This window comes from Triticum aestivum, chromosome 7B (genome assembly GCF_018294505.1).
Source record: "Triticum aestivum cultivar Chinese Spring chromosome 7B, IWGSC CS RefSeq v2.1, whole genome shotgun sequence".
Lineage (NCBI taxonomy): Eukaryota > Viridiplantae > Streptophyta > Magnoliopsida > Poales > Poaceae > Triticum > Triticum aestivum.
The window spans coordinates 167,906,082-167,918,057 of record NC_057813.1 but is presented as its reverse complement, the minus strand read 5'-3'; positions in this window follow the sequence as shown (position 1 = coordinate 167,918,057).

The window sequence follows — 11,976 nt, the reverse complement described above, 5'->3', positions numbered from 1 at the left end:
ATCCACTCGGAGAACCAAATCCCCTTCCTGGAAGGCTCGACCTCTCACATTTCGGGCGTGGAAACGGCGCAGATCTTGTTGGTAGATGGTCGACCGGATCAGAGCCATCTCCCTTTCTTCCTCTAAAAGGTCGACTGCGTCCTGCCGCGCTTGTTCAGCTTCTGCTTCGTTGTAGATTTCGACTCGAGGAGCATTGTGGAGAAGATCACTCGGCAAGACTGCTTCGGCTCCATAGACCAAGAAGAATGGAGTTCTTCCGGTCGACCGATTGGGCGTGGTCCGCAGTCCCCAGAGTACAGATGGAAGTTCGTCGACCCAAGCTCCAGCCGCGTGTTTGAGATCACGCATCAGTCGCGGCTTTAGTCCCTTGAGAATCAGTCCATTAGCTCGCTCTGCTTGTCCATTCGACTGTGGATGGGCGACTGATGCGTAGTCGACCCATGTGCCCTGGGAGTTGCAGAAGGTTCTGAATTCCTCTGAGTCAAAGTTCGACCCATTATCTGTAATGATGCTGTGCGGGACTCCATATCTGAATATTAGTTCCCTGATGAAGCTAACAGCAGTACCGGTGTCGAGGCTCTTGATTGGTTTAGCCTCGATCCACTTGGTGAACTTGTCGACTGCCACCAGTACATGCGTGAAGCCACTTCGTCCTGTTCTCAAAGGGCCGACCATGTCCAGCCCCCAAACTGCAAAAGGCCAGACGAGTGGGATGGTCTTCAAAGCTGACGCAGGTTTGTGCGACATATTCGAGTAGAACTGACATCCCTCGCACTTATCCACTATCTTCTTTGCCATCTCATTCGCCTTGGGCCAGTAAAATCCGGCTCGGTATGCTTTGGCCACGATGGTCCGGGAGGACGCATGATGACCACAGGTCCCCGAGTGAATATCATTGAGGATGAGTCGACCTTCTTCTGGTGTTATGCACTTCTGACCGACTCCAGTCGTGCTCTCTCTGTATAATTGTCCTTTGATGACGGTAAAGGCCTTAGATCGACGGACGATCTGTCGAGCCTCTTCCTCATCCTCCGGAAGCTCTTTCCTCAAGATATATGCGACATACGGAATCGTCCAGTCGGGAATGACTACCAAAACCTCCATGATCAAGTCGACCACCGCTGGGACTTCAACTTCAGTCGGATCTGTGGCACTCTTGGGCTGCGGAGTTTCTTCGGTGAACGGATCTTCTTTGACTGACGGAGTATGTATATGCTCCAAGAACACACCACTCAGAATGGCTTCTCTCTTGGAACCTATCTTTGCTAGATCATCTGCTGCTTGATTTTTCAGTCGGGGTATATGATGGAGCTCCAACCCCTCGAACTTTTTCTCCAGCTTCCTCACTGCACTGCAGTATCCAGTCATGGCTGGGCTTCTCACGTCCCACTCTTTCATCACCTGATTGACCACTAAATCCGAGTCGCCATAGACCATTAGGCGACGGACGCCGAGTGAAATGGCCATGCGCAACCCATATAGGAGGGCCTCATATTCTGCCTCATTGTTGGAGGAATCAAAGTGAATCTGGAGCACATATCTGAGCTTATCCCCTCTGGGGGAAACCAGGACAACCCCAGCACCGGAACCATTCAACATCTTAGAACCATCGAAAAACATGGTCCAATGCTCCGAGTGAACTTCAGTCGGCTGCTGCTGTTCGATCCACTCGGCGAGGAAATCTGCTATTGCCTGGGACTTAATGGCTTTCTTTGCCTCAAACTTGATATCAAGGGGAAGAAGTTCAATCGCCCATTTGGCCACTCGACCAGTTGCATCTCTGTTGTGCAAAATCTCTGATAGTGGAGCGTCGCTGACGACTGTGATTGAATGGTCAGAGAAATAATGAGCAACCTTCTTTGTGGTCATGTATATTCCATACACAAGCTTCTGATAATGAGGATATCTCTGCTTGGATGGAGTCAAGACTTCAGACAAATAATACACTGGGCGCTGAACTTTGAGAGCTTTTCCTTCTTCTTCCCGCTCGACCGTTAGCACAGTACTGACGACTTGTCCTGTGGCTGCGATGTAGAGCAACAGAGGCTCTTTGCTGATTGGAGCAGCAAGCACCGGCTGGGTGGAGAGCAGAGTTTTTAGCTCGGCAAACGCTGCATCAGCTTCTGGAGTCCACTCGAACTTGTCAGCCTTCTTCATCAGTCGGTAAAGAGGCAATGCCTTTTCACCGAGTCGTGAGATGAATCGACTTAATGCGGCCAAGCATCCAGTAAGCTTCTGAACATCGTGCACTCGCACAGGGCGTTTCATTCGGAGAATAGTGCCAATCTTTTCTGGGTTGGCGTCGATTCCCCGTTCGGAAACGAGAAAACCGAGTAACTTGCCACCAGGAACTCCAAATGTGCACTTTGATGGATTGAGCTTGATATCATACCTTCTGAGGTTGGCAAATGTTTTGGCGAGGTCAGCGAGCAGGTCGGAACCCTTTCGTGACTTGACAACAATATCATCCATATAAGCTTCCACATTCCGACTGATTTGAGTGAGTAGACACTTCTGGATCATTCGCATAAATGTGGCTCCGGCATTCTTGAGGCCGAATGGCATGGTGATATAGCAGAAGCACCCGAATGGAGTGATGAAAGCTGTTTTTACTTCATCGGGCCCATACAGACGGATCTGGTGGTACCCGGAGTAAGCATCTAAAAAAGACAACCTCTCGCATCCCGCGGTCGAGTCAACAATTTGATCTATGCGAGGGAGAGGAAAGTGATCTTTCGGGCAGGCCCGGTTGATGTGCTTGAAATCAATGCACATTCGGAGCGACTTGTCCTTCTTAGGAACCATGACGACATTAGCGAGCCACTCGGAGTGGAATATCTCTCGGATAAATCCTGCCGCCAACAGTCGAGCCACTTCTTCACCGATGGCCTTTCTCTTCTGGACGGCGGACCGCCGAAGATGCTCTTTGACTGGTTTTGCAGACTTGTCGACTCTTAGGCGATGCTCAGCCAGTCCCCTGGGAACACCTGGCATGTCAGCGGGCTTCCATGCAAAAATGTCCCAGTTCTCACGAAGGAACTGGATGAGCGCTTCTTCCTATTTTGGGTCGAGTGTTGTGGAGATGCGGGTCGGAGCTGCTTCGGGGTCGGTCGGGTGAATGTGAACAGGCTTCGTCTCACCGGACGACTGGAATGCAGATTCTGTGGCGGGCTTCTTGGATCGCAGCAAGTCACTCGGATCTGCGTTTTGCTTGTATTCTTCGAACTCGACCGCTGTCACTTGGGAATCGGCAATTTTGGAGCCCTTTTGAAAGCACTCCTCTGCCTTTTTCCTATCACCGGTGACAGTGATCACACCTTTGGGACCGGGCATCTTCAATTTGAGGTACACGTAACATGGTCGAGCCATGAACCGTGCATAGGCTGGTCTCCCCAAAATGGCATGATATGCACTTTGAAAATCCACGACCTCAAACGTCAACTTTTCTTTGCGAAAATGCTTTGAATCGCCAAACACTACGTCCAAAGCTATCTGGCCGAGTGACTCGGCCTTCTTCCCTGGTATAACTCCATGGAAGCTCATGTTACTAGTGCTCAGTCGGGACATCGGAATGCCCATACCTTTCAACGTGTCTGCATATAACAGATTCAGCCCACTTCCATCGTCCATCAGCACCTTTGTCAGTCGAGTGCCTTCGACAACTGGATCGACCACCAAAGCTTGCCTCCCAGGGGTGGCAATATGAGTCGGGTGATCAGATTGGTCGAATGTGATGGGTGTTTGAGACCACTTCAGATAATTTGCCTTTGCTGGAGCAACCATGTTAACCTCTCGGTTAATCACTTTCAGTCGACTTCTGCTTTCCACATCTGCGAAGATCATCAGAGTGGGGTTGATATGCGGATATCCTCCCTCACTGTCCTCTTTGTCTTCGGCTTTATCCGACTCCTTCTCCTTGTCCTTAGACTGTTTTCCCTGAAACTGCTGGATCAGGAGTCGACATTGGCGAGTGGTGTGCTTTGGGTAAATGATATTCCCCTCTTCATCTTTCTTCGTGTGGATGTGGCACGGCATATCCATCACGTCGTTCCCTTCTTTATCCTTCACCTTCTTGGGGTTCCAGGATCCTTTTGGTTTCCCCTTAGACTTTCCTTGAGTCACGGCCAGAGCCTCTCCAGGAGCTGCCGGTTCAGCCTTCCGCTTCTGTTTCCGACTGGTGTTTCCTTTTTCCGACTGACTCGGCTTGTGCTTGCCGCTTCGGAGTCGGTCTTCTTCTTCGCCGTTGGCGTACTTGGTAGCAATCTCCATCATCCGACTCAAGGTCATGTCACCGGTTCGACCAAATTTCAAACTCAGTTCTCTGTTCTTGACGCCATCTTTGAAGGCGCATACTGCCTGATGGTCAGAGACATTTTCCACAGTGTGGTGCAAAGTGATCCACCTCTGAATATACTCTCTTAGAGTCTCATTGGTTTTCTGCACACAGACTTGCAACTCTGTCAATCCCGCTGGTCGCTTGCAAGTCCCTTCAAACGTTCTGACGAACACTCGGGACAGATCTTCCCAAGTGTAAATGCTGCTAGGAGGTAATTGAGTCAACCATGCCCTGGCAGAACCTTCCAACATGAGGGGCAAATGCTTCATGGCCACCTCGTCGTTCCCACCATCGATCTGAACTGCCACTCGATAGTCTTCAAGCCAAGTTTCAGGTTTAGACTCACCAGTGAACTTGCTGACTCCTGTTGCCAGCCTGAAATTGGGGGAAATAACTGCGGCTCTGATGGCTCTGCTGAAACATTCAGGACCAGAAACATGTACTCGACTGCTCGTGGGCACATCTCTGTCGAGTGCGCCTCGATGGGCTCTGTTCCGGTCGACCAACCCTTGCACGATAATGGATCGCGCGTCGAAGCCTGGCTCTCTGGGGTCAGCTGGAACCCTACGCCCTGTACTGTACTGACGCCTATCATCTGGCTGCCGAGGAGCGTAAGACCCACCCCTCGGAGGGGAATAGGGCACTCGACGCCTATCATCTCGGTCGAGTCTGTCGCCATATTGATCTCGCCGATTCTCACGCCCTTCGCGCCGCGGAGGCGATCTGGGGCTGTGAGCCGACTGAACCGTATTCACAGTGACAGATCGACTGTGAATTCTGTTGCGCGACTGAGACACGGCTGAATTCTGATCTCCTGCTGCCCGGAGCAGATCCCTGATCTGCAGCAAACCTCTGCCAGCTTCTGACTGCGAAGGCTGAATGGACTCTGCTATACGGGTCGCAGCTGCTAAATTCTGAATTGGGGTTCGATATACCTGAGTCGGCGGGAAGAGTTGACGTCGACTGGTGTCGGGAACTCATTGCCGCGCGCGCTCGTCGAGTGCTCGCTGAAGGTTCTCCAGTCGAGTGCGCTCGGCCAAATTGGCCAGACGCGCCTCCTCCAAGGCACGAGCCTCGGGGGTTTCTCCTGCGATGGGAATACGCAGGGGATCCTCGTTCCTGCGGCGAAGCTCTTCTCTTTGCAGAGAGTCGAGTGGCTCGGGCTGGTACTCTTCGTAGCCTCGAGCAGGGTCGCCGCCGTCGCCTGCTCCACCACCGCGGGCGAAGCCAGGAGGGCTGTGGGGCCCGTCGACCATCAAGATTTCCGCCGCTGGATCACTGCTTCCGCACTCGGAAGCAGTCTCTCCGGAGCCAGTCGACTGATCGAACAAGCCGTAGAGAGATTCGTTGGGCTCGATTGCCGCAACTTGTGTAGTGGTCGACTGGCGAGCCACCGCGTGACTCACCCACCGCTGAAGCCTCGACCGGCCTGAGCGCTTGCGCTGGCGGGAGACCGGGAGGGTGGAAGACGGAGGAGCCGACCGATACTGGGTCGATGGTTGCCGCAGCAGAACGCCGCGGACACATGCGCGAAAATGCGTCGCACCGCGGACGGGGAGCGCATCTACGTCGAGTGGAGCCTCCTAGAGCCATGCGGAGTCGTCGGCGATGAAGGTGAGAGTGCCGAGACGGATCTCTTGACCCTCGATCAAAACTCCAGCAGACACCATGATGAAAATACTCGGAAGAATCGCAACTTCTCCACAAAATCGCTAAAACACCTGCCCCATGGTGGGCGCCAACTGTCGTGGTTCTAAGCCTGACAGTAGAGTGGGGGGTAGGTATGGAGAGGCAAGGTCCTAGCTATGGAGAGGTTGTAAGCACAAAGGATGTACGAGTTCAGGCCCTTCTCGGAAGAAGTAACAGCCCTACGTCTCGGAGCCCGGAGGCGGTCGAGTGGATTATGAATGTATGGATTACAAGGTGCCGAACCCTTCTGCCTGTGGAGGAGGGTGGCTTATATAGAGTGCGCCAGGACCCCAGCCAACCCACGTAGGAGAGGGTTTAAGGTGAGTTAAGTCTGGGGCGTTACTGGTAACGCCCCACATAAAGTGCCTTTACTATCATAAAGTCTACTTAATTACAGGCCGTTGCGGTGCAGAGTGCCTCTTGACCTCCTGGTGGTCGAGTGAGTCTTCGTGGTCGAGTCCTTCAGGCCAGTCGAGTGAATCCTCGTTGGTCGACTGGAAGGCGACCTCTTCTAGGGATGTCCTAGGGTAAGTTACTTGGATCAGGTCCATGACCCTACCCTAGGTACATAACCCCATCATTGCCCGCGCCCGTATCACCCCCACCATCAAACGAATCCGAGTTAGATGGCTTAGAGGCAGGTGGAGGTGGAGGTGGCACCTGCTGGGCCGATCATGTATATAAAAAATATTAATCGAGTATTTGAAAAAGTGTGGAAGAAGTATTTAAAAAATATTAATCAAGCATTTAATAAATGTTAAATGTCTATATAAAAAATGTTGATCATGTGTTAAAAAACATAATCTTTTATTTGAAAAATGTGAAAAAGTGTATATAGAAAAAGTGTTGACCATGTATTCCAAAACAAAATATTAATTTTGTATTTGAGAAATGTTAATGAAGCATTTAAAAATGTCGAAAATGAGAATGGAAAAAATGTTGACTATGTATTCAAAAAATATTAAATTTGTATTGAAAAAATGTTAAACGTGCATTAGGTAAATGTTCTTGACGTATACGAAAAACATGGAGTGAAAACCAAAAGAATCATAGGAAAAAACAGAAGAATAACGAAAAGAAAAACAAAAAACAGAGTAGAAATATGAAAACCAAAGAAAAAAGAAACAAAAATAGAAAACAAAAAAAGTGATGAGAAACACGAAAGAAGGAAACAAAACTGAAGAAAGAAAGAAAAAACGCAGTAATAACCGAGAAAGAAATGAAAAACTAAAGAAAAACAGTGGAAAAGGACAGAAAAGAAAAACAATGAAAACAGAGGAAAAAAACAGAGAAAAGGGTGAAAAATAAAACAAAAAAACCTGGAAAAACGAAGAAGAAATCGTGGAAACCATGCTCATTTCATCTTAACTAGTCCCACCTAGTGGCTAGCAGCGCTTGCAATCAATAGGAGACCAGGGTTCGAATCCACCACACGCTCCTTTTTCTCTTCATTAATTCTTTTACTTCATTATAGTTCTTTTAAGTGTCTGCTATTGGGACGGTCCATTACTGTAGCCGCTTCACGCGAGAGATTCTTTCGTCTCGCGTGAAGCGAGATATAGGTCCCGCGGCCGCACATTGTCGGGACTTTGCACAAGGGCGCCCCCTACTGGGCTGACCCATTTTCATTTCTTTTTTTAGTTTGTTTTTGTTTTTGTTTTCTGTACCTTTTCTTTTTTCCTTTCTTTCTATTAAAGTTTATTTTTCTTTGTCAAAAAATGTTTGCGCTTTTCTTTTTAAAAAAATTCACAAAATGTTTATGTCTTCATATTTTGGTCAACAATTCAAAAACTGTTTTTAATTTTAAAATTGTTTGCTTCTTTTAAAAAAATTATCAGAAATCCAAAAAATGTCAAGTATTTTAAATCGTGTTCAAAATTTCAAAAAAAATTTGCATGTCTAAAATTTGTTCACAAATTCAAAAAATGTTCTTGTCTTCCAAATTTGTTCATAAAAATGTTGACGAGGTTACCGCCCCAGAACTAGCTGAAGCACTGGCGCTACGGCGTGCGGTGGCTCTCACCCATCAAGAAGGCTTTCTAGGGGCCGTTTGGATTGTTTGTCTGTTATCCAGAGAACCAATTCTTCAACGGTGGATCGCTCACCGGTGGTGCTCATCACTGTTGATATGAAGGAGTTGGCGTCGTTCTTTTCGTTCATTTTCTTTAGTGATGTAAATCGTTTGTCGAATGTCATGGCACATATTTTAGTTAGATCTTATGAGTCCTCTAGTGACTCAATTTATCATGTAATCCCAGATTATATTCGGAGGCACTCTCTCTTGATTTTCCTTAATTAATAAGGTACGGTATTCCTTGCAAAAAAAGGCACAATATTCCTCAAAAAAGAGATATGTGATATCAAGGTGCACATACACATTTACTAACTAAAGGCCAGCTAAATTCAAGCAACCTCAAATCAAGGGGGTGCAGGCATAATTGATGATCTCTATCACGATGGTAATGTGTCGTACTTGCATTGGCACTCAGGTCAATGACTTGTCGATGCCGTTCTTTTTAGGGACATGTCTATTGGTGAGCTAAACTAGCAATACAAATACTATCTTGACTTTTCCAAAACCAAAAATACTGGTCCTGGACGGAAAGCACCTAGATACTACTTCCTCCGTCTCATAATGTAAGACGTTTTATATTATGAGACGAAGGGAGTACTATCTTATATCGAGAATAACGCCGTCACGTGATTACTCGTCGTACTAATATCTAGGTGGCACCTGGCACCTTGCCAATGTCTCCGAGACCTCAAGTCATCCCTCGCTACACGCGGACAAGATCAGACATTTCGCTATCACTTTATAAATAAATAAAAGACATTTCTCTATTGCGGTTTGAATTACATGATGTGAATGTGCCTCGAGTACATATGGTGCACCATAATTCATTGGCACTACTGCACCAAAATATACAATGTATCCAATCCATGGAAGTGTTGATTAAGAATATGCTGCTGATAAGTTTTACCGGATTAAATTTACAATATTACTCCCTCCGTCCGGAAATACTTGTCATCAAAATGAATAAAAGGAGATGTATCAAGATGTATTTTAGTTCTAGATACATATCTTTTTGTCCATTTTGATGACAAGTATTTTCGGACGGAGGGAGTAGTTGGCAACATTTGGTTGAACGGGAGATGGGCCTACACCAATATTCAAGTGGGAATTAGTGAGTTGTTAGAGCATCTTGAACAGATGATGTAAAAATTGGTTCCCAAAAATAGTTTTAGGGAAGGAGCCTGGAAGTTTTGGGCAACAGAAAATTTTCTGCCATAACAGATGGTGTAAAACTTTTTCCCTAAAAAATTGGTATTTTTTTCTTTTTAACTTAAGAATTGCATATACATTGAAACACAACATTACATGATAATTACAACTTTGCGTGACCACAACATACATAATCAATAACATATCAAATTCAAGTTCAATCATCTACATATCAAATTCAAATTCAAACATCAATCGTTGTGCATGACAAACAAACATAAAAGAGCATAGAACATGAATGCATAGTCTCTCAAATGTCATTGCCTCCGTTGCCATCACTAGTCCATCATCGATCCACAATACATACACCAAAAGAGACGAACACACACACATCATATCACAACTGCACAGAAGATATAAAACGGCATGGCAAACATAAAAAAACGTAGATAGCAAACAAATTTACCTTTCGATCATTTCATCAAACATGTTACGGACGATGCTGGTCGTGGAGATGTCTGACACCGATTCGCCCATGTCGGTGGCAAGAGGGAAGGGGAGGAAGCACTTGGTAGTACCAGAGGAGCCACTTCAGCCGTCGAATGGCTCGATGGCGGGGGCCTTCTTCTTCTTCTTCGAGCAACCCACAACCATGGTCAGATCCCTTGTCGGCCTCTTTTCGGTGGCGGTGGCTCCTGGCTTTGGGGGAGTTTTGGAGCGACGTCGTGGATCAGTGCATCCCCACCAGCTGCGGCCCGGCTCATGGGGATGCAAATCTTTGGCAGCGGACAATGGCCGGCTTCGGCTTTTGGTGGCGACGATGAAAACCGTTAGAGGGGTAGCTGCGATGTGTGTGGCGGCGATGCCGACGGTGTCGGCGGTCGCGGGTGGAAGCGGGAACTTTCACCTTGGCGGTTGGCCTTCGTGCGGCTAGGTTAGATTTCTGCGGTAGCCGGTCGAAGTGCTGTAAATATGAAGCAATTGGGGCCAAAATTTAGGGTTGCCCACAAATTTGCATCACCAAATACATATACATCATATGCTAGAGTTATTTTTTTCTCCAAATGCCCCAAATGACAGATTTTTTGGCACCATGACTGTTTTACATCATCTGTTGGAGATGCTCTTAGTGAAGGAATTAGCGTGTGGTAGAGGTCCATAGGACCGACAAACATTGAAAAGTATAAGGTTTTCGGGTAATTAATTGCATGAGTAAATGTGTCGTAGCTCAACTATCTTGTGGAATATTGACTTTTGGAGTGAAAATACCCAATGAAACCTGGGTTTAGGCACATAAACATTAAAGAAAATATATAGAAAGTAAAACATTTATGGACCATTTTTGTAATGAACGGTCTAGTGTTATACTCACGGATAAAGTTTTACGAAGAAAAGAGTTTTGGGGTCTTTTGTGCGGAAAAAAAAACAAAATCGGTTCTATATGAAAGTTACTATTCGAGTTTTTCAAGTTGTTGTTTCTTTTGCCAAGAAGAACATGGGAGTCATTTCTTCCTGAAAATTCATACGTGAATAGAACACTCAATCATGTTCATCACAAAAAAGTTTCAAAATTGTTCAAATTTTTTAAATTTTTTAGGCTTAAAATACTTTAGCGGGTGCGTCTAGAACCATGTTCCAAAAGTCCTCGCCCCCTTTTCAAGTAACCTATCTTGTAGGTTTCTCAAAAATAGAGAAAAAGGTAACTATCTTGTAAGTAGTAATAGTCACCTCTGGACTTGACTTGTAAGGGTAGGGTGGCGCAATGATGTCAACGAGTCAAACTTGTATGACGAGATCAAGATTCTCATCTGACTGAACTAGACAACGATTTGCGTGAATAGTACGCAAGAGTAGGAGAAAATAGAGGCGGCGGAGAAAGGCAATATTACTCTAGAAGCCTAATATAATGGCCAATTGGCATATCAATATGTACAATTGTGAGGCCTACAATTAATATCTTGTTTGCTAGTAGTATTCGACAATTCTTTTACTATCTTTGTGCCAACGATGAGTCCAGTCTCCCTCAAAAGCAATGATGGTGATGGGATGGCACTACTGAGTTGATCGATCGGTTTGCCGGAGATGGCAAGTAGGTTGAAGTCAAAGGAAGGGATAGCGGCAAAAGAAGTGGTTAGAACTTACTCCCTCCGCCCCGTAATGTAAAACGTCTTACCTTACGGGACGGAGGGAAGAATGCAGGAAGAGCTGAAGGAACATAATGGTGGTCGTTTGAGAGATTGGAGGAGGAAGCAGTATGCCAGTCATGCGCGCCATCTAGAAATCTAACCATGACCGAATACAAAAATAGTCAAATGTATTTTCAGACTAGATGTTGCCTCAAATTTTCCTACCCAGAGAAAATAAAATGAAAATCTGTTTTTATTTAGAAAACCCCACTTTATTCATTTCTGACAAGTAGTACATCGTTTGTGAGGATCATTACAATTTCAATTAAAGGCTCCTCAAACCAATTAGACGTCAAAGAAAATCTAGCTAATCTAACAAGCTCGTGAGCTACTTTATTTGCTTTCCTATTACAGTGCTCAAACCTAGCAGTAACGAAATCACATGCATAATGAAAACAATCCCGGAATATTGCTGTCGCCAGACCCTCCGACTGCCCTCCATCATTCATCAAATCAATCACCTCTATATTGTTCGAGTTTATGATAAGGCGATTGCATCCGACACTTTGTGCCAGTGTCAGGACAAATTTGAGTGCTAAAGC